Below are 24,165 nucleotides of genomic sequence, written 5' to 3'. Positions count from 1 at the left end.
ATAGAAGATAGTACCAGAAGTTCAAGTTAAACTACACAGGAAAGAATGATGCATATAAACACTCACAGGCAGTTTCCCAAACACCCAGTTGGTTGGGTCATCGTCACCCTTCTTGACCAAGTCAGGCGCAGCAAGCTCAAGAAGCTTGACCTGATCCATGAAATTGATGCAAGGGGTCCTCAAGTCAATATTAGGCGTCTTGCCAATGATAAGGCGGTCCAGATACATATGAAGCGGCACGATGGCACAGCCTATGACAACTTTTCCTCTGCTAGTACCTTGCTGATACCTAACAACAGTACTTCGAATATCATCAACAACCAACTGGCAATAGTCCATATCTGCCATATCCTGAAACACAAGATTCTCAGCCATTGCTGCCTCCCTGGACACTCGTGTAGACGTTCCAGGGATAACCACCTTCATGAAAACAATCAGGTAAAACACCTACAGAGCAAGATCATCCTTCGTCTCATCCTTCACAAGTTCTGCGAGGATATTCCGCAAATCATTTGTCTTGATGTCGTCACTCCAAGCGTGCCCAAGCTTGCCCTTCAACCTCATAATAGCATCATCAAACCCATCATTCGAGGGCCTAGGAGGGGTACGATTACCTTGAGGAATCCAAACAGATGGTGAATGGCATCACTTGTAATACGTAGAACCTTGTTCGCCTCACCCATGTCCAGAATCATGGTTGTAGGGTCAATCCTTGTGTAGATGTTGCCCATCAAAGGATGAGAAATGTTGGAATCAACCTTCAAGTCAAACACACAACCAAAACCAGCCTTGATAACCCTCGTCTTGTGCCTAGGTTGTAGCATTTTCGCACACATCTTGACCTCTCCTAGTGAGCAGCGAACCGTCTTGTTAAAATGTTTCGCCTCACCTCCTCCTTGGCCACCTTCTTCGGGCGCTTTGCCTCCTCTCTTCCTCCTCTCAGGCCGCTCCACAAGCTGATACTAAAAAAATTAAATGACAAGGAAAAAAGGCAGAACAATGAGATACACAAGCTTCACCAAAATTCCACTAATGCCTACATACGCAGTACATTTCAGAAGTCCAACTATGTCTACATAGGCAGTACAACCATGTATGACCATAAGTAAAGATGCTTTCAAAATGTTGGAAATTTACAAAGCATAAGTTCAACCATATACACCAAGGCAGTAATCAAACATGTATACCAACAAGTTAAGCTAATTTCTTCATGTATATATCCAGAAGTCCAACTATGACACAATGGCAGTAATACCATAAAAGCAAAGGAGATCGGCTAATTTATTCGTCTATATGAAGCAGAAGGTCAGCTATGTACGCCAAGGCAGTGCTAAAAACACAAAACTACAACAATAGCGACAAATGCTCTAAAAAGCGGTAAACATTAGACATTCAAACCTGATTAGAGGCAGCATCATCATCGTCCTCGTCCTCGTCATCTGCGTTGAAATCAGCATCATCCTTGTCCTCTGGATTAACACAAGAACGCTTATTCTCACCCTCGTTGACCTTTGCAGGTGCAACCTTGCACTTGACGCCGCATTTCTTCCCCTTACCAGATGCACCAGCACCAAGTGGAGAAGGGGTAGGCGCGGTAGTGGCAAGAACACGAGGACTACGGCGTGGCGTACCACCGAGGCCTAGCCCTTCATCTTCAACAAGTTCTGTAGGCCATGAAACACGTGGGATCCTCCAAGGAGTAACTTCACAAACTACATGCTTCCTCGCAGCGGTCTTCTTGATTTTCTTCTTAACAGGGACAACCGTTCCATCACTGCCACACGGCACATCTTCCTCAACCGTGAGCTCAGCCGCATGAACAGATCCAGGAACATCAGAACCTTTCTGAAGGCGGGCCGCCATCTTCTTGTCAAAATCTTCTTGCTTCTTCCTCTTACGTTGGTCCTCTAGAAGAATCTGAAGAGGCACATCCTTAGGTTGCGTGACAGGTTCAGTGTCATCAACAGACTGCGATTGTGTCTCTGACATCTGAAGAGAGCACAAAGGATCCGGAACGGAATCACAACCTTTGACTGACGGAGCCCCCTGCTCAGCAGCAGCGGGGTTTTCTGATAAATCCAACTCAGATAGAACATCGTTGATGGTGTTCACAGCTTCCTCCTCTATGGACACATCTGCAAAGAACACAAAAAATCAAAGCAAAAAATAAAAAAAGTCAGGAATAAAAAAACCGACGAGAACAAGTTAAAAACATGGCTCAAGAATTTAAAATGAAAAGAAAAGGGGTTTCACATACTAGGTGAAGCAAGAGCTGCAGAAGCAAGATCCTCGAGGCTTGAAAAATTCTCAAGGCTCGAAGAAACCTTAGCAATCACAGTCAAAGGAATAATGGGTGATTTAGCCGCATCAGATATTGGAGCATCAATATTAACTTCTGAAGCTCCATCTTAATCACAGGCATTTTTTCAGAACTATTCAACTCATCACCAACTACAAAAAATGCAAGTAAAAAGGCAGCTGAGTTCTAATCCGCAATCCTACACCAAAGGGACTTCTACTTTTACATCAATGTCCAATACCCAGAAGTTCAACAAAGCAGTAAACACAACAAACAATCTAAAATTTACATACTAAATATAAAAACAATCTACACCAGAGGGGCTACTACATATAAGATGAATGTCCAGAAGTTCAACAATATATAACAAAGCAGTAAAACAAAATGTGCATAACAGAAGTTCAAACAAATTTCATTATAAACAAACAATAATTAAAACCAGAAGTTCAACTATGTGACCCAAGCAAGTAGCACATAAAAAAGATGTAGCATGGCCACAAATAGTATTTCACAGGAAAACTAAATATCAATACCATGAACATGATAACAAAAAAACAAAGATATACACTATAAATATGAAACATTTGGGAAGTCCAACAACACTTGGTGACATAGTTTCACTTGCAAATCATCAACTAAAAAGTAAGAAACACTCTACTAACTCAAACTAAGGGTAAAATGCATACACATAACCTTTGTTAGAAGTTCACACTATTAAGAATGGCAGTCCAACAATAAAACTAAGTGAAGATATGGTCAGACATATATAAGAATACTGCTATTTAAAATACAAGATCCAACTACATTAAGATACCTGGAGAAGGTTTTGAAGCCATGACAACACAACCGCCTTGATGAATGCAACTCCAAACACTAGAACAGCCTACTAAAAACAGGGGATTGATTGCATGTAGTTAGCAAGTAGAAAATCATACAACAAAATACAAAAAGAAACTGAATCAAACCCTAGGATGAAACAACTAGAACATACCAACAAGTATGAAAAGATGAACAGTAGCACATCTAGGCAAGCACAACAAAAAATGTATCCATAAACTAACTAGAATGCCACATACATAATCTAGACTTCGAAACCCACAGCACTAATGCAATTAGATACATCAGATCCAGCATCAACCATCACACCACACCCTCTCTTACATGCATCTGGCTGCCAAAATCAACAAAGGGGTGAAATCCACACAAGTTTGAAGGGAGAAATAGCACACACAAGCATCTCACAAACAAGTCTGACCACGGGGGAATGCAATCCAACCACCACACACACAAGAACCCTACCTAATCTCCCACCAACCCATCAGAACAAGGGGGTAGGAGGCGGACGCGAGAGCACACAGAAGAAACAGGCCGACCTCGACAGATCTGAAGAAACTAAAAGCAAGCATTAGAGGGGGCAGCACTTGTACCTCTCCAAACGACCCCCGCACGCATGAATCTGCGGCGGTTCTTCCACTCCCCACGACGCCACGTGCACCTTGGAACCGCGCAGGCAGTTGCCGCCCTCGCTTCAGAGCAGAACAGAGCGGGCTGGGCGAGGGAGAGCGGGGCGTGGGGGATAAATAGGAGCGGGGGCGTGCGCCGGTTACTCCACTCACGAGGGCAGTGGACAGGGGCGGAGAAATCGGGGGGAGTTGGAGGGGACGAAGGCAGCGGAGCGACGGAGAGGGGGGAGAGCGAGCGACAGGGGGAGAGGGGTTTTCTGACAGATGGTGGCGAGGGAGATGGGCACTTAATGCGTCTTTGTCATGGGTGTTGCAGCGCTGGTGAAATTACAGTTTTACCCCCCAACGGCTAAAAAGTAAATACATCTATAGATAAATGAATGCACCATTTGAATGCATCTATTATAATGGAGAGAAGTGCATATTTCAACCCTGAACTCTTACCCTAGTCTAATTTACAACCCTGAACTTTAATACCGTCTAAATTACAACCCCCAAGTCTCAAAACCGGTCAGGATTCAACCCTCCCCTCCCTGTTGACCGGTTTTGACCTGGGGTGACCAGTTTTGACTAGTCAACGGGTCCAATCAGCATGCCACATCAGAAATTTTTTTCAAAATTTCAAGAAAAATTAAATAAAAATCTATAAGATCAGGGAAAAATATAAAAAGGCAAAATTCCAAAAAAAATTATTTGCGAAAAAAGCTAGGGAAAATAAAAAATGATTTTTTTTCTGGAATTTGAGTTTTTGGGTTTTTTCTGGATTTTTTTGGAAATTCGTTTTTTTATTTTCCGTGTTTTTCGGAAATTGGATTTCTTATTTCTTTTCCTGGATTTTCTTCGATTTTACAGGTTGTTTCCTTGGAAATTTTGCATTTTTTGCTGATGTGGCATGCTGACTGGACCTGTTGACTGGTCAAAACCGATCAACAGAGAGGGGAGGGTTGAATCCTGGCTGGTTTTGAGAGTTGGGGGTTGTAATTTAGATGGTATTGGAGTTCGGGGTTGTAAATTAGACTAGGGCAAAAGTTGAGGGTTGAAATATGCACTTCTCTCATTATAATGAGATAAGATCACACAACAGCACTGCTGATGTCCTTAAAACCAAAAATTGATGGCAAATACACTACCAAGGGAAGAAAAATACATACACAAATATGCACCTAAAAACAAGAGAAAGAAGTTCAAAAAATAAAGAACAGAAGTTCAAGTACTCTAATCAAACAAGTAAAGGCATATGAATAAATAAACACTAAGAAACAAAAAGAAGAAGTTCAAGTACAAAAACAGATGAAGTTCATATCTAACTAAAATACACAACATAAAAACAATATAGATAGTGGGGTCACGGATGTGACGGACTCGCCTCCGCATGCGACGACGCGGCATGCCGCGTCGTCGCCTGCTCCGGCTCATTCCTGCCTCGGCCTCGCAAGGGGAATGGGAGGGGGGTCGGACCCCCCTCCCCCTTGCTCGGCCTCGCGCTACCGCATTGTTGCACGCAAGGTTTTGACAGGACACAATGCGATTATTCTGTTTCCACCATCACCGCACACACCCCTAAGATAGATAGCTAGTGGGGTCACGGATGTGATGGACTTGCCTCTGCATGCGACGATGCGGCATGCCGTGTCGTTGCCTGCTCCGGCTTGTTCCTGTCTCGGCCTCGCAGGGGGAGGGGGTCCCGACCCCCCTCCCCCCTGCTCGGCCTCGCGCTACCGTATTGCTGCGCGCTAGGTTTTGACAGGACGCCATGCGGTTATTTTGTTTCCACCCCCACCGCACGCACCCGAGATCCACACCCCTAAGATAGACAGTGGGGTCACGGATGTGACGGACTCGCCTCCACATGTGATGACGCGGCACGTCGCGTCGTTGCCTGCTCCGGCTCGTTCCTGTCTCGGCCTCGTAGGGGGAGGGGAGGGGGTCCCGACCCCCCTCCCCCCTGCTCGGCCTCGTGCTACCACATTGCTGCGCACTAGGTTTTGACAGGACGCAATGCGGTTATTCTGTTTCCACCCCCACCGCACGCACCCCAGAGCCACACCCCTAAGATAGTGGGGTCACGGATATGAAGGACTCGCCTCCGCATGCAACGACGCGGAACGCCGCGTCATCGCCTGCTCCGGCTCGTTCTTGTATCGGCCTCGCAGGGGAGGGGAGGGGGTCCCGACCACCCTCCCCCCTGCTCGCCCTCGCGGTACCGCATTGCTACGCGCTAGGTTTTGACAGGACAAATTGCGGTTATTCTATTTCCACCCCCACCGCACGCACCCCAGAGCCACACCCCTAAGATAGATAGTGGGTTCACGGATGTGACGGACTCGCCTCCGCATGCAACGACACGGCACGCTGCGTCGTCGCCTGCTCTGGCTCGTTCCTGTCTCGGCCTCACAGGGGGAGGAGAGGGGGGTCCTGACCCCCCTCCCCCGTGCTCGGCCTCGCGCTACCGCATTGCTGCGCGCTAGGTTTTGACAGGACGCAATGTGGTTATTCTGTTTCCAACCCCACCGCACGCACCCCAGTGCCACACCCCTAAGATAGATAGTGGGGTCACGGATGTGACGGACTCGCCTCCGCATGCGACGACGCAGCACGCTTCGTCGTCCCATGCTCCGGCTCGTTCATGTCTCCGCCTCGCAGGGGGAGGGGAGGGGAGTCCCGACCCCCCCTCCCCCCTGCTCGGCCTCGCGCTACCGCATTTGTTAATAGGCGCAATGCCGATTTCAATGTCTACAAATATTTAAATCCAAAAATAACAAACAAAATTATAAATAAGAAGTTCAAATGGTGAAGATATAGAAGTTTGTGGTTTTGTAAAACCTCAAATTAACATGTTAAAAACGATTATCATACAGAAGTTCAGGATAGTTATTCAGTGAAGACCAACAACTATTATAAGTACAAAAACTTACTAGAAAAAATAAAACATATACGCATATCTGTCGGCCAATTCCATGGTTGCTCATGGGACTAAGTCAAAAAAAATCCAAACCAATGCAAAGAATGAAAAATAACATAAAAAAAGAAAGAAATACAAAGGACTTGCTGCATTACCTTGTAAAGAATGAAAAGCAGAAGTTCACGTATGAACAACATAGAAGTCCAGCTTGTACAATGACCCTTAGATGATCTAGAAAAAGTGCATGCATACTTGGGCTAATCCCATGATTGCTCACGAGACAAAGTCTAAAAAGAACATCTGAAGAATTAAAATTACAAAAAAACCAAACAAAGAAAATATAGAGCACCATGCACCTTCGCCTTGCAAATGTGGAATGCAATGTGGAAAACCAGAAGTTCAACCATTAATAAAAAAGAAGTCCAGCTTCTACTGAAGATAGTGGATGATCAAAAAACTATCCCAAAACATAGACTAAAGGAAAATAGGATGCATGTGCCTGTGGTCCAGCTCCACACTTACACACATGACGACAGTCAACAACATAAAACATACTTGATTTTTTATACAACAACAGCAACAGACTAGATCATATTGCCTCATCTCCTAAAAGCATGCGTAAAGAGCACAGAAGTTCAACTACGAATGTTATAGCAGTCCAGCTTGTACAACAGAACGTAAAATGATTGAAAAAACAACCCCGAACAAATTTGGTTCCCAAATTTAATCATTTGGGTAAATTCCAACATGTCAACATCCATTTCGAACGTTGTCATACTCCAGATAAAACATCAAAAAATGATCCACCATCAAGTTGTCCGCTCGAACAATGAACCACAGCGGGAGGCAGAAGGTCCAATCCACATTTTCGGAATGAATGAGCCAGCCAAATCAAATTAACAACGTGGAAGGATTCAACCGCCATTTCGAACGTCATCATGCTACAGATAAACAAGAAAACGATTCTCATCATATTGTCCCTCGAACAGAAAACCACGGCGGGAGGCAGAAGATCCAATCGCCGGATTTCGATTTGTATGAGCCCGCATAATCAAATTAATAACATGGGCAGCATTCTGTCTCACTAATGCACGCAAATCCGCCGCCAATTTGAACAGCAAAACTACAAATCTACAACGGCGGCCAGAACCACTCCCGCGGACGAAGAACAGAGGCGGCGGACCACCAAATTGAATTCGTTCGAAAATAACAACAAAACATGCAATAAACTCGTACCTAAACCCAATTCTCATCCTGTTAGAGATTCTAGAACATCCAGTACATGCAAAAAACTTGTAACAGACCCATGTTCATCACCGCCCGAGAGCAAATCCGCCAACGTGCTAGATTCCGAATCAAAACAAGCATTTAGATTCTAAAAAATGTGTCCACATTACACTTACATCACAAACAACACGAATGATCAGAAAAACTCGGGGTAGAAGGCACGGTTGCGAAGATAGCCCGAAGGTCGGGTTCGTACAGAGGGAAGTTCAAGCTCGTTACTCAGGCAGTTCAGGTTGTGATCAGAATATTATTCTGATCCCATGATCAGAATATTTATATATATATATATAGTGTTACTATTCATCACCCAGGGTGCAGAATAAGTTATTCTTCACCTGAGCTAATTTTATGATCATTTCATAATTAAATTACGTTTGGAATTCAAATAGTTACATTCCTATTGATTCACTACGTAAAAATTGACATAAGAAAATAAAAATATAGGTCATAAGACAAGAAAAATTGCAGTTTATGTGTATTTTAGACTATGTTTTTACGTTTGTAATTTTACATAACATAAAATATTTTTTACGGCGATTATATATTTTCTTGCGGTCTCTTTTTGCGTCGGAAATAAGACAAAACTTATGAAACGTAAAATTACGGTGCATTGATGGTAAAATAGAGGGGGTGAAGAATAACTATTCCTCACCCAGGGTGACGAATAGCGTGACCCTATATATAGAAACTCTATTAGTGACCCTGGGTAAGAATAAGAAATTCTTCACCCCAGTCCATCAACCGAGCCAGGGTCTGGTTTATAGGCAAATCTCGACCGATGTAAATTTTGTTGCGCTGCCGTAAATTTACGTCGACGGGCGCGGTTGCCTGGGAAGAGGTATCCCACACCCCGTATCAATATTTTCTGTAATATAATCCCTCCCAAAAAAATATCTTTTCTAATCAGCTGCGAGCGGTTCACCTTTGAGGATGAACTACCAGCGGCGGCTGTGCTCGACATCCTTCCTCTCTGACGATTGCGGAGGCCACGGCAACAAAGACGATGGCGCCGGTGCCGGAGGGATGACCCCGGAGGCAAGGTATACTCCCCTCTCTCGTACGTCGAGTGCTCCCCCTTTCTCTCTTGATGCGGTGGCGACCAGGGGGCAAATTGGGCAGTGTAAAGGTACGGCGCGAGCTCGGCGACGGCAATGACTTCTCCGGCGTCCCTCTCCACGTCTGGTGGTTTGCTCGCATGTAAGATCTCCCTACTCGTATTCCTTTCCCTGTCCTCGTCCATGAATTTCTGAATTTTTAGGTTTAGGGTTCTTGATTTTTAGGGAACGGGGCAAAGAAAGAGGTAGAAGACCAAGAAAGGAGATGAAAGAAAAGAGGGGAGCTTGCATACTGAATGGGATGACGGAGTAGAACTTCGCTCGAATGTGGGATCAATTCGGAGATCATACATGAGGAGAAGAAGAGGAGGAGCTCAACGCTGCAGCAGAGAAATAACACTAGAGTATCGCCTTAGATCCAACCTTTGGTGATAGCGCTGTTTCTAGATTTTCTTCTCTGTTTGGATGAACTGTTCCTTCTTTCTTCTTTGGAGCTCCACTGCTTAAAATTAAAAAAAGGAACCATGTTCAGTTGTTTTCACTTGGAGTGAAGTAGGGATGCTTCTACTATATCAGGAGGGTCATCCCATCATTGCGAATCTGCTCTGTTGCAAAAGATGAAACACATGGAAACCAGAAAGCGTAAAGCACAAGAAAATGTGAAAAAACAACCCGCACACAGCGAGCAACGAAGAATCACGCCCCCAAAATAAGCACAAATCATTCAAGCACAAGTAACTGTGATATTAATGCCCAGTGTCACTGACTCCCTGGTAAGGAGTATAACGTTTTGTTAGGTTTTGAGTGGGTCAAACCACTTCCATCGGAGCTGATCATACCTCTGAATAGACCAAAATTTAAACCTTTTGATTCAATGATCTTGCTAAAGGACACAAATGTGTCTTTTTTTTAAAATGTTGACTCGTCCTGAACACTACTAGTGAGGCCTCAGAACTCTCCAGTTGCAGACCTGAACACTATGAGACATGGTAGCAACTAGCAACACGAAAGATGCCGAATCAGGTTTTCCTTTTTCAATTCATGGAAGCACTAACCTTCTGTGAAAGCACTGCATACACCTGCAGTACACTAACCTTTTTAGGTTTGCTTCTCGGATTTTTACACTGAGCTTAAGGAAAATGATGAATGGTTAAGCACCTATTTATTTCTAGCTTTGATCTGTTTGGTTCTTGATACACACTGAAGAGAAAGATATAGCTGGACGGCGCCTATTTTATGTTGATGTAAACAAGTGACGTAATCTACGTCACATGCAAGTTTGGAAAATGTATTAGTTGGACATGCTCCTATTTTTTGTTGGCCCCATATATATTACCTTGTCTCTAATAATTCTTACATTATCTAGCGAACTTGGGTTGGCTCCATACTGTACACTAGATTTTTGTACGTGGCTGGTTGGAAACATCATGTTGGTGGACACTGACCATCTCCCAGTTCGTCAATATTCATGAAAGCTGAGTTAGATTTATTTTAATTACCATGAGTTGGACCCTGATCCTCATCCAGCCTGTCAAACTTTGCTGTTTTATTTTTGTTTAACCCGCCCTCAATCCAGGATTAATCTTCTATTCTATAATAGGAATTTTTTTATTTTTTATTCAGGTTGTTGCTTTCTTTTCTGTAGCATAAACCAGATGGGAATGTACTATTTTTGGCGAGTAATCATATGATTCTAGCTAGGCTCCATGAACTGAATTTTTCCTTAGCCATGAATACTGTAAAGAAGATCCACACAATCATTTTGGCTTTAGATTCTTATATACTGGAAAATGTTGACTTTGTTCACATTTAACCTATTTTCCTATCTTACAGAGCAAGCCATTATGCTTGGCGGTTTTGGCATTTGCCTTACCATTATATGTATCTTACCAATTATGTGTTTCATTTTGATGACTCTTTCATGACAGACAATGTCTTAAATGGTTACAAGACATAGACTAGTTCAGTATGATGACTCCCGGTATTGTATCTGCCACAGTTTAATAAAAGACACGGTTAGTGTGCATTGAAAGTTTGAAACAACAGTTATAGTGTTTGGCCTTTTATCTTATTTCTCTCTATTTTTGATTCAGACCGTGCAGCCAGCGTGTTATGGGTTCATGTGATTCTGATGAATTTAGTCATCCAAATCACTCCGCTAACTTTCATTTCAACCTTGTTTCCAGTTTAGAGTACCAAAGGTTGTTTAATCCTTTTAAGTGTTATATGTGCTTGTGAGTTGGTGGCCTCTACCTGTTCATTGGTATACTTCTGAGAACTAAAAATATTCTGTTTTTCAGGTATCTGTTCAAGCGGACGACGTTTAATGTATGAGGGATAGAGAGAAATGTCTTTGTATTTATGGTGGGCAGAGTAATATTGAACAAAATTCAGGCCTTCTTTTACTAATACCCAGAAGCTAAATTCAGGTTTTGGTGAGAAGAAAAGTGAACCTAAAGGCTACAGTACTATTAATAGGATACTATGTTGGTTACAGCCCATGGATAATAGTGTTTCAGTCACTAGACAGATTGCTGAACAGATGAAGTTGATGTAAAATCTCTGGTCACCTGCCAATTAAGCCTTGAAGATCAAGTTCAACATTAGTCACTTTTCAAGTTTGGTAGTATTCAGTTTGCAATAGTGATTTCTGAATTTTCAGGCTGCTGGTAACTTAGTGCTAAGTGGCATTCAATTGTGTCAAGACGAATTTGATTTGTAATTGCAAGGATAGTTTTTGTTACGTGAGGTATTTCTCGGAACCACTATGTATTAGATCACTTTGTTATTCCACAGTTACCAAAAATTCATTGTGTACAAAATGAATAAATTTCATATGTTTCTTACAGTTACCGAAAATTCCTCCTACAGAATTAGGATAGTGGCCTATGTTACTTTTTTTAGAGACACGGTGTACTCAGTACAATAAATAGAAAGAGTAACAGAACTAACGAAATATACATGAAGTAAGGAACACAACATTATATCTAAGAAAATCAGGAACACCTCACTACTGTAAAATTACCTAAGTGGCCTTATGTCTAAAAAATCAGGAAGGACTCGCAACTGTAAGATTACCTGAGTAGATGTAAGATTACAGCAAGATGCACCAGATTGGTTCCTCGACCACGGGACTTGATTGACTCACATGCAAACTGTAAGATTACCATGCACTTTTTTTTTGTTTACGGTGGTTTTAGTGCAGGTACTGGTTCCTCTTTCCAACTATAATATTACCACACAAACCTGATTTTCTTACAGATTGTAGTTTTAAGCGTGGGTACAAAAGCTGACTGGGGTGAGGAATAAGAATTCCTCACCCAGGGTGACGAATAGCGCGACCATATATATATATATATATATATATATATATATATATATATATATATATATATATATATATATATATATATATATATATATGTTTGTGTGTGTGTTAGCCACCACCATAGAAGGGGCGATCAAATCCGGAGCCTCACCACCACACACCCAAGCCTCAGGAGCTTGTTCTTCCTCTGTACTAGTTCATCCTCAGCCCCTCGCGACGCTAATCCACACCAAAGCAGGAGTAGGATCTTACACCGCAAGGTGGCCCGAACCTGGGTTAACTGTCGTGTCTCTTTCCTTTCCCGTTCATCGAGCTAGGTCGTGAGAGCGGCGGGTTGGTAGGCTAGGGAGGTTGAGTTCTTCGCACGCGCGGCAGAGTTCCAACCTTTCTTGGGTTTGCGGAGCCCTGAATCCGACAAGTACCCAAAACTTATGCACAGGCAATGGCAATCCCCCGACAAGGAGGCTTACCGGAAGATGACCCGAGACATGATTGCTAGGCTATAGAGAAGATCTCCTATAATGACCTCAACCTGATAAGATTCGATGTCTCTGTGCTCACTGTGCTAGTCCCTAGATCAATTGCTAGCACACAGTACAAGATGTAATATCAAGAGTAAACCACATGCCATAATATTACATCGTAGATCCAAAACTTAAATAATATACATACCTGCATAGCTCAAAGCTAGCATACAAACAAAATCCAGCGGAAAAGCAAATAAAATCTTAATAGAATCCATCAACACCCACACGCAAATGTCGAGTATAGACATCGTAACCCTGCATCGTATCACTCACTCGTTGTATAAAATATGCAAAATGATAAGTTACAACCATAAGGGTCAGTATGTTGAATGTACTGGCAAGTCACACAAGAGTTATATAACAGACCTACATGTATATGCAAGGTATATCAAAAGGATGGTGTACTGGTTGTTTTGCAGAAAAGCTAAATTTTCCCTGATAACTACATAACATAATAGTCAAGTTTTAATTTGTCTTCCTAGAATTAAATACTTATGGTTGAATTGGGAACTCCAATACCAACCTATCCCCATTATTAAATTTCCCACACAACTTTTATGAAGGTATCATCTGTCAAGATCATCCAACAACTGTAATGGCCTGGCTGCTCAAATTTGTGCATAACCAGGGACACGACTAATCATGATTAGTTTTTAATACCTTGCAGAGTTTAATACGCTTTACCCACTGGACCCAATCTGAAGATTGAGACGAAGTCTTTCAAAAGAGGTTCCTTTAACCAGCTGATGGCCACATCCCACCTATATACGCTACATTTGTCGACATTGTCTGGGTAAGGGTTCCAACAACTGATCAACTAAGCCAGAGCCCATATAGCTAGTGGTTGTACATGGAAGCTACTAGTTACTAAGTCGGTCTGATCTTTTTGAACCTGGGCGGCATTCCACTTACATTCAAAGGGTATAAACTATGATGTTCTTGAAACCACCCTAGCAATACCACTTCCACCAATATGTGAATTAAATCCTTAATCTTTCCCTAATAATAAAGCACAAATTGACTCTGTCGGGTTCACTGTCGCTCCCTTTTTGCGAAATAGCCCTTCTATTTTTGGGTAATTGAACCCATAGTCCATATATAAGTAAAAAAACGTTTCACACTACTGGGGCGAATCAGCGGCCCTACAAGACCCAGATCAGGCCCTGGGAAATCCATCAAGGCCCAAGCCGCGCCAGTACGCCGCCGCTTCCCCGAGCTCCCTCCTGCGCCCGACCACGCCGGCTGGACCTCCTCCACCTCGCCTCGCCGCCTGTGACCGGACCCTCGCCAGACCAGCAGATGAGCAGCGCATCTCTCTCTCTCTCTCCCTTCCTTCTTCTTCTATCTTCCTCACATCTCCCACTCTTTAGGACGCCATGAGCTCCACAGCCACCGCCACGAGGAGTCCATGCTCGGATCCGGCGAGATCCGGCCGCGGGCAACCCATCCCCGCCACTCTCGCGCTAGATCTGCACCACCCCTCACCGTCCCCGTCGGAGTTTGTCTCCAGCGTGCCACAAGCCACCTCCTACCTCTTCCTTCATTCGAGGAGAACGACGACCAAGCCTCACCTGCTCGCTCGTGTGGGCCGTGTGACCCTCCAAGGCCCAGCACAACGCTCGCGACCAAGCCCAGCCTCCCTGGCCCAGCCGCGCATGAACAAATGTCTGGTGTACGTCCAACATTTGCCAAGAAAAATGCGTGTGTACATCCATAAAAGTAGGAACAAATGTTTCACCCCGTACCCTACTGCTAGCAGGAGGATGGTGTGTGGGTTGATGATGGCAATAATAGCAGCAGTCGAGCGGGTGTTAGGCCATCGTCTCATGAGCGGCCGGTCTGATCTAGGAATATATAAAATCATGCGTACAAGCTTTTTTTATGGAACATGCATACAAGTTGAGCTTAAGGTGAGCACATACAAAATTAGATGCCTTTGCACTAGAAAAAGAAACTTAGATCCTGATCGATCAAGGTTTTGTGTTGTTCAAAATAATAATGGGATGCACTAACGCGCGACTTACACAATATCACCCACCAAGGACATGACAGTAGCAACCAATCAGATCATCATCACATGTGCGGCTGGTCTCACATATTTTTTAACACAGTACACATGCAAGCTCTCGTATACACACACATACACTCACCCCTATAAACGCACACACGCGCACCCTACCCTTATGAGCACCTCCGGTCTCACATATTAAACGATGTGGCACCCATCGCGCTTGAGGAGATGAGGAAACACATTCGTGCATTAGAATTCCCGATAATAATATTAGACATATTTTATTAATTAGATGGATAAAAAAGTACAACTTCATTTGCATGTGAATTGCAAAATAATAAACAAGAAATAAAGTATTAAATATATTTCCGTTATTTAATATTGAGGCATAGGGCTTAAACATGAAATTTAACCAGTCAAACAAAACATAAGATTAAAGTTAAAGTAATTATAATATGATTCCAATCTAAGTAGAGTATAAGTCTGTTGAAGAACAATAAGATATTTGACAAGAAAATTAAATACCATTTTTAAATGAATATACACCAAGAATTACTTTACCCCATATACAAGACATTTGGTAATTATGCCGCAAAAATATCATAGTTTTTCTACATGCTCCGAGGCTTATTTAGTTATTGAACTGATGAATTTCTTCTTTGTGTCTAAATCATCCTGAACCCCTTTTTTGTAGCTAAATTGTGAGGTGTTGTGTTTAGGTGCACATGCCACGAGTGAACTACTTTATATATGAGTTGTTGATGTCAAAAACTAAGATACGATACTGTGATTCTAATATTTGACATTTCAGAACTGTTTAACTCAAGAGCAAAATATTGTGACAACACATACAGAAAAACTATGTCTAAATCACAATAAAAACTTTTCATTATTTGTTCGTCATATGCTATATTTTTCTATGAACAAAACAAATCTTCACTCTTATTTTTCAGCTCGACCCACTAGCGTCTGTCACCAAAGTACAAGGAGTTGGACTCGGAGTCTCTACTATGTGTGACAAAAACTGTGCGACACAAACTCCACATGTTTCTCTGTTATATTGCCAAAGATGGGGGTCTTTGGACAATGCTCCTAATTTATTTTTTTGTTTCTCGTGTGGCAGTGTGGAGGAGTTCTAAGAAGTTTGTTGATGATGTCATGTCTGATGATGGGTCATTGGGGAGGAGGTCTTGAGCCATTGGGTTAGTGAAGTGAGGTTTTCTTTTCTCATGTTGCAACGCATGGGCATTTGTGTTAGTTACTACTCCCTCCGCCCCAGAATTATTGTCGCGGGCGCAGTATAGTGGATGTTTTGCAATAAACACCTCGCAATTTTAAAAATAGTAGCAAACAAGTACATGACTCTTTCTCCTTCCTCCATCCAGCGCCCGCTCGTCGCCAGGGGGCAGAGGCCGACGCCATGGGATTCCTCCGCCGCGCTGGAGATTCTGGTGCTCGCAACCCACCCACAATCACCCACCGCCGCTCACCCGCCACCAGCTGCTCACCGATTCCGCCGTCCATCGCCGTGACCGCCAGGCGAGCTGGTCCTCGATCCACCGCGACCACTTGCCGGCGCCCAGCTGCGTGATTCCGCCGCCCACCTGCGCGACCAATCACTGCGGCGCCGCCCACCTGCACCTGCAACCCTGTCAACCTCCGCGATTCCGTCGCAATCTTTCCCTGCGCCCCGTCTCTGTTGCTGGGAGACACCGATCGCCGGCCCAGCCTCTCCTTCCCTGCCGGCTCCTTCCTCGTCGGCTGTGCTGCTGAGGTGGTCTTTCCCTGCCGGCTCCCTCCTCGCCACCGACGCCTACTACTGCTGCTGCCCCGCCACTGACGCCTACTGCTACTGCTGCATCGACCACCTGCAGCTGGTATTTCTTCCTCGACCAAACGAACTCGCCCAGCCTCTGCTGCTGCTGCTAGGTAGGTAGTCCTGCAAAATTGGTAATGTTAGATTTGGAAACATTCAATCAGGAAGATTTTGTTAATTCTGGAAACATTCAATCATCTTAATTATGGAAACATTAAATCAAGAAATGAGATTTTGTTAATTTTGGAAACAATTCAACCATGTTAATTTCAGAAACAATCAATCGGACAAAATTTTGGCAACTGGAATTATTACGGCATGGATTATGGACTCTCACGATCATCATCAATGTTCAGGTTCTAAAAATGTTCAAACAGACATCATGGATTATGAACTTGAACTAGTTACAATGATTTGAATCTTGCACTAGTTGCAATGAACTTGCTATACTGAAGATCAATCCAAGAAGATGGTATCGGCTTGCCATGCTGAAAGAGAAAACAAAGCACCCAAAAAAGAAACGTTTCTTTTCTTTCATGGAAGGGGCCTGTTTCTCAGTTTGTATCGCCAATTTTTGCGAGAATCATACTGTATCCAGGAGGGGTAATGTGCTCACTGTTAGTGCACTGCTATAGCACATGCTCACCTTGTGAATTCAGCTCACACAGCCAAAATTAACTTAGTAAATTCAGTTAAAGATGCATTTAGTCAATTGATTTGCTTAATACAGTAAGCCCTTTATTTAGTCAGTAATCTTAGAGCAATTTTACTGTCATGTTTACTGAATCTATATCACAGGAGTACTATGATTTCTAAATTCGTTTCAGTCAACTTGTGTCAAATTGGTTTCAAACAATTTTCTGTCAACTTGTGAGCAGGAAAATGGCTTCAGAAAATTCAGTTAACTGAGACTACAGTGAATAATGTTTCAAACAGTTATGAGTAGAAGTGGTTAGAGCAAAGTGTTTGATAGCAGGATTAAGCTAAAATCCTGATTACAAATGACACACTGATTACAAATGACACTTTCTAAAATCCTCCACAGCCATTTTTTGAATTGTGATGATCAGTTGTGCAAGCAAGTCAAGTTTTCACTAAACTGAACATACAAACTATGGATTTTGAATCAATATGCTAACAACTCCATGATATGTTGATTCTTTGCAGGGTGCTGGTCCTGTCAAATGCAGCGGAGTTTCTACGTCTGGACTAGTACTAAAAATCATCAGGATGCAAACTTAACCGATTGAACTCTCCGAAACTTGATGTTTTCAGTTTCTAATGGACTAGGACTGGAATTGAGAAGATGAATGATGGCAGGGCAGGAATGGAGAAGATAAATGAATTGAGTGGGAGCTTCATGGAATTTTTAAATGCAAACCAGCACTAAAACTGAGTTGGATATTGACACAGTACAACTGAGTTGATCCAGACTCAAACTGAATTTTTAAATGCAAAATATGGATGAACACTGGTGATTACCACTACACTCCATCCAATTGTATTTGTAAACCTAAATAAAGTGGGGGACGACATGGATATTGGCACAGTACATTACATACTCAAATCTATACCACCTTAGTTTGAAGAAAAAGATCGATAGATGCTTCAGAACAAAACAAAGTTAAGGAACAAAAGCAATCAGGACACACAGGAGGATATTTCGTAGCTACGACTTACATTTTCTTATTCCATTTAAACTGAGTTCAATTGTTCAAACATAGGATTCCAACATGACATCCCAATCCATGACAGAAGGGATTGTTGCATCACTGACGACCGACCGACTGAAAGATAACATGTTGTTTCTTCCTCGCGTAACCAGCTCTAATTAACCCCAGACAGAGAGACACTCGAGCTCGCGATCAAAAACACCACAGGACTCAAAGACACGACACACGACTCAGACTGACACATGAACACGACGACGCCTACATTCAGTAACATTCAATACAAATTAAGTACTGGAAGATAACAAATTCAGTAGATTCAGTAACATTTAGTGAATCACAGTGGAGTACATATGCAGAAATTGACAGCGACAGTGGCAGAAATTGACAGCGGCGAAGCAAGGGGAAGATGGGCCAGGGGAACAACCTGAGGGGAGACGAGGCATCGGGCTCGGGGGCTGGGTCGAAGAAGGGGAGCTCGAGTTACTGTGCCACCGCCACCTCCCCCCGGCGCGGCGACCAGGGATGAGGCTGTCGCCATGCACTCCAGATTGAGCACCCGGACGCGCTCCTCGCACGAGTAGAAGCGGTGCTCGGCGACAGCAGGCCTCCTGCGTCCCTCGTCCGTGGACCCGCGGCCTGCTCGTCGTCGTCCGCGAGAACCTTGGCCTCCTGGACGGCCACATCGGCAGCCGGTCTCCGTGCATCACCACCACGCACTGCCGCACCACCACAAAAATCGCAATTTCTCCTTCCTCTATGCAATCCGCGGTGAGAAAGTTGGCATTTGTGAGTGTCGACGGTGGCCAGGGTTTGTTTGGGGCTGCGAATTGGCGGGCAAATGGACTGGACGGAGGTAGGGGAAGGAGGGGGTGGCGACAAAGGTCGGCAGGGCAAGGACAGGCCGGAGTTGGCCGGGATCTGGCCGTGAACCGTGGTGGCCGACTAGGGAATGGGGAAAGTGAGACGCCGTCGCGACTGAACACTGGAGAGAGGGACGCGGGTTGTGTCGGGAAACACTGGAGAGTTTTTTTTAAATTGTCGTCACGACATGAATTTCGGGATGGAGGGAGTACTCAATGAGTTATATATATAATCATCACATAAGCTCAATGTATACACGAAACAACCCCATCTACAAAGCGTAACAAAATTACAACTACCACGATCTACATTGATGGGAAGATAGCTCAACAGCATAGCAAAATGATACATTATTCTTATGCATGCATATATTCATAGTGTGATATAGACTACATGTGTAGAAAAATAATAAGTAAAGGAGGATCAGCTAGAGGGAGAGAGTTGGCTCACTGTGCTGCTGTATCCATTATTGATGAGGACATCAATACCATTTTTATATCCACAACTCCTACTGTTACATATACTGGACCAATTACTAGAGCTCGCGCACGCCAATTAAATTACCAGGTACTTTCGTTTCTTGGTAATGATTCTAATGTTCATGAGATTATGATGCTGCCTAAATTGGATACATTTGTTTTGCTTACAAATGAAGGGTCTAGCTTGAAGAAGGATGAACATTGGAGCAAGAACACGCTGGCATGCGCAAGGGGATCAAGAACGGAGTTACAAGTGGTGATTTCAGGACTTTGAAGCCGCCATAAGGAGTGCATGAAGCCTTGGACGAAATATACAAGATGCCACTTCATAATATTCGTCCATAGGCTATTCTAGGTGCTGCGTCACCTTATTAATGGGCCAGGCCCATGTAATTTCGAAATACTTAAGTATAGGCTATTTTTAGAGTCTGTATGTGTGGGGAAACAAGAGTTAGGGTTGGTTTCGGACCCCACCCTCAAGGGCCACGAAATTCCCCCCTCTTCCTCCATATATACAGCCCTTAGGGCATCGTTTAGACTTTGGGTTTTGTTTAGATTAAAAGTTTGCCATAGCTGCAACTTCGCGTACTTCGTTTGTGTCCAACGACCAGACCAAGACGTCACAGAACCCCACCTTGATCAATAAAGCTTTCATCTTATATTCGCAATATCCCAATTGCAATCTCAGTTTCTTACTTGTTCTTCGTTTGTTCGCAGGAAACAGACCCTCGTGGTCAGGTTGATCGTGCTCCGGCGTGGTCAATAACCCTCGGAAGTTGGTTTAGCGATTGCTAAGGCGCGACGTCTCGCACGTTCGTAGTCGGATCGTCAAGGTCGACTCCCACAGAAAACGATAGCCACCATCTCATCGAAACATCGGGACACCTTAGTCTCTATCAAGTGGTATCAGAGTTCCAGGTTGCTCGGTGAGATTTTACAGTTTTTCGTAGATTAGATCGAGTCTGTTCTTCATACCTACAGTCCACGAAAAAGCCAGAAAAAAAATTAGGGTTAGTTCATCATATCCGAACCAATCTGAGCCTTTGCATAATCTTTTTAGGGTTTTTGCTTTGTTGAATTTGCGGTTGCATCGTCGTGTCAAGTTGCTGGTCTTAAAGTCTAGTCTTTTAGAGTTTCGAGTTCTGGTCATAAGTTGTCACGCCGCCGCCGCACCATCATCATCGCCCATCTACCACTTTTGCTTATCCGCCACCGCTCTGAATCCATATCCATATACCACCACCAATCTGTATCCATATACCACCACCAATCTGTATCCATATACCACCACCGGTACCATATACCACCACCGCTGCCATATACCACAACCATATATCCACCACCAATCCGAGTTCTTCTCATATTAGGTTTGTTCTTGAGATCAATCTAAATTCCGATTCGTGTTTCCTTGCCTGCGTAGGTCTCGGAAAAAAAAGAGTCTGGAGACCCCCGAGCAGTTTTTAGGCCAAAATTTTCACGGGCAAATTTTTTTTCCCTATCCTATTTTTAGGCTTTTCTGAGTCTTTTGAGCCACGTGCCATCATAGTGATTTTTTGTCGCACTTTTTCATCGTCGCTGCCCTGATTTCCGAAAAAAAGTGAAAAAAAATTCCGTGCCCATCCTATCAGTTTGATGAGGGAAGAGTTTTGAGACACTCGCCATTATAGTGATTTTTCGCAAAAAAAGAGGAGCGCAAAAAAAAGGAGCGCAAAAAAAGAGAGAAAAAAAGAGAGTTCCAGAGTGTGCTTTTCCCTTATATAGGTGCAGCGCCGTGATTTTGTTAGTGTTCTAGGCTCGCGTCTCTAGCACGGTCTAGCCTAGGACCAGCACAGTACCGTCGTTGAGCGTTTATTCAACTTTGCATCTCTGAATTGATTATTGCTGACCCTTTTTGCTACCATACTATAAGCCTTCCCAGCTCCACATACATCTGCGTCGTGCGTTTGACTCTCCCTGGCAATCGCTCTATCCAAGCTTTTGAGAGTTTTGACTATAACGGTTGCCGATCACCGCCTGCTGCTGGGTAAGAACTGGTAAGAATTTGAGATTTGCTTGACGGATTTGTGACACCCGCCACCACCACCACTTGTTAGTTGTCTGTAGGATCATATTCTTGTGTGTTTCTATTGCTGCTAACCATGCCAGGATCACAAGCCGACGAGACTGACTGGGAGAACTTGACGAACAAGGAGCTTCATGATACGTTTCAACAAATGATGAGTGGACAGGTGCAAGATGTGATAAAAAGATTTGAAGAGGCCATGGAGAAGATAGATGGCATGGAGAAGACGTTTGAAACAAAGCTCGATAACAAGTTTGCTGAATTGCTTTCGCGTTTTCCACCACCACCACCGGCTGCTCCTGCTGCACCTCTGCAACAACAGCAACAACACCGACTACCTCCACGTCGGGAAATAGCCCTCCGCCGAGCGAGCCGTGTCCCTCTTCAGTCGGGCCAAACTGCTGGTGCTGCTGTTGATACTTCTGTGGCTCCTACTGCTGATGTGGAGGAGGATGATTATGTGGGAGATTATGAGGATGAGGTTGATCAAAATCAGAACTACCTGCCACCACCAGCACAGCAACCACCTGGTCGTCCACATGCAAATAATGGCAATAGTAGGGCTCACCCTCAGGTACGAGATCATGACCATCTCCCTAAACTAAAATTGAATATTCCACCATTTGAGGGTAGATATGTTCCTGATATATATCTTACTTGGGAGTTAGAAACTGAACAACGATTTACATGTTTACAATATCCCGAGGAGAGACGTGTTCCTGCTGCTGTTTGTGCTTTCACTAGTTTTGCATGTGTTTGGTGGTCTGAGCATTGTAGATTATATCCTCTTTCGGCTACTTGGCCTGCTTTGAAAACTGCTATGCGTACTCGTTGGGTTCCACCATATTATCAACGTGAATTACTTCAAAAATTGCAGCGCTTAAGACAGGGAAAAAATTCTGTAGAATAATATTATCAGGAATTACAAACTGGCATGATTAGATGTGGTATTGTTGAGGAGAATGAAGCTATGCTTGCACGTTTTATGGGTGGATTAAATAGAGAGATTCAGACGATTCTAGAGTGTAAGGAGTATACTAATATCACTCGTTTATTCCATCTTGCTTGTAAAGCTGAACGTGAAGTGTAGGATCGACAGGCATTGGCGCGGACTAACTTTTCTGCAGGTCGACCTTCATCATGGACACCACGTGCATCATCTACTTCCACACGTTCTGCTACACCGGCGCCTCCGTCGGCGGCCACCTCCAACCGTGATACAATAAAGCAGGCACAATCACCACTATCTGCCAAGAGCACACCTTCTGGGCCTGCAAAGAGCTCTTCTTCATCCATGGCATCAACAGGGCAAACACATGATATTATTTGTCGACGTTGCAAGGGTGGAGGTCATTATGCGAGAGAATGCCCATCTAAGCGTGTGATGATTGTTACTGAGGATGGTGGGTATGAGTCCGCTAGTGACTATGATGAGGAGACTTTGGCTCTTATTACACGTGACGAACACGGTGGAGACGATTCTGATCATGAGACGCAATACATGGCTCCTGAAGATGCTGACAGGTATGAATGTTTAGTTGCTCAACATGTTTTGAGTGTGCAGGTTACACAAGCTGAGCAAAATCAGAGGCATAATTTGTTCTATACAAAGGGAGTTGTGAAGGAACGTTCTGTTCGCGTGATCATAGATGGAGGGAGCTGCAATAACTTGGCTAGCATGGAGATGGTGGAGAAGCTATCTCTCACCACAAGACCACATCCACATCCTTACTACATCCAATGGTTCAACAACAGCGGCAAGATTAAGGTAACACGTACTGTTCGTGTGCATTTTAGTATCTCTACATATGCTGATTATGTTGATTGTGATGTGGTACCCATGCAAGCATGTTCCTTATTACTTGGTAGCCATGGCAATTTGATAAAAAATTTGTACACCATGGTAGAAACAATCAGTATACTCTTGTTCATAACGATAAAAATATTACTTTGCTTCCTATGACTCCTGATTCCATTTTAAAAGATGATATTAATAGAGCTAATAAAGCAAAACAGGAGACAAATAAGAGTGAAAATCAGATTGTGGCAAAAGAATTTGAGCACCAAATGAAGCCTAATAATAAACCATCTACTGTTGTTTCTGAAATTAAATTGAAAAGTGCATGTTTACTTGCCACCAAATCTGATATTGATGAGCTAGATTTTAGCAAATCTGTTTGCTATGCTTTTGTGTGCAAAGAGGCATTATTTTCATTCGAGGATGTGCCTTCCTCTTTGCCCCCTGCTGTCACTAACATTTTGCAGGAGTTCGCTGACGTCTTTCCACAAGACGTGCCACCGGGATTACCACCTATTCGAGGGATTGAGCATCAAATTGACTTAATTCCCGGTGCTTCGCTACCCAACCGTGCACCATACCGTACCAATCCAGAGGAGACGAA

The 24,165-nt window shown here is 43.6% G+C and overlaps 1 long non-coding RNA gene across 1 annotated transcript; it reads right to left on the bottom strand.

Moving 5' to 3' along the window:
* Positions 1 to 15,721: 15,721 nt before the first annotated feature.
* Positions 15,722 to 19,712, bottom strand: LOC125537241 (uncharacterized). The gene is made up of 2 exons (XR_007295712.2): positions 18,786 to 19,712; positions 15,722 to 16,811 (listed from the first exon to the last, which is right to left on the bottom strand). It is a non-coding gene; the product is annotated as an uncharacterized LOC125537241 (long non-coding RNA).
* Between the last annotated feature and the right edge of the window lie 4,453 nt (positions 19,713 to 24,165).

The sequence above is a fragment of the Triticum urartu genome, chromosome 2A (genome assembly GCF_056163025.1).
Source record: "Triticum urartu cultivar PI428250 chromosome 2A, HENAU_Tu73, whole genome shotgun sequence".
Lineage (NCBI taxonomy): Eukaryota > Viridiplantae > Streptophyta > Magnoliopsida > Poales > Poaceae > Triticum > Triticum urartu.
This window is presented reverse-complemented; position numbering and strand designations above follow the sequence as displayed.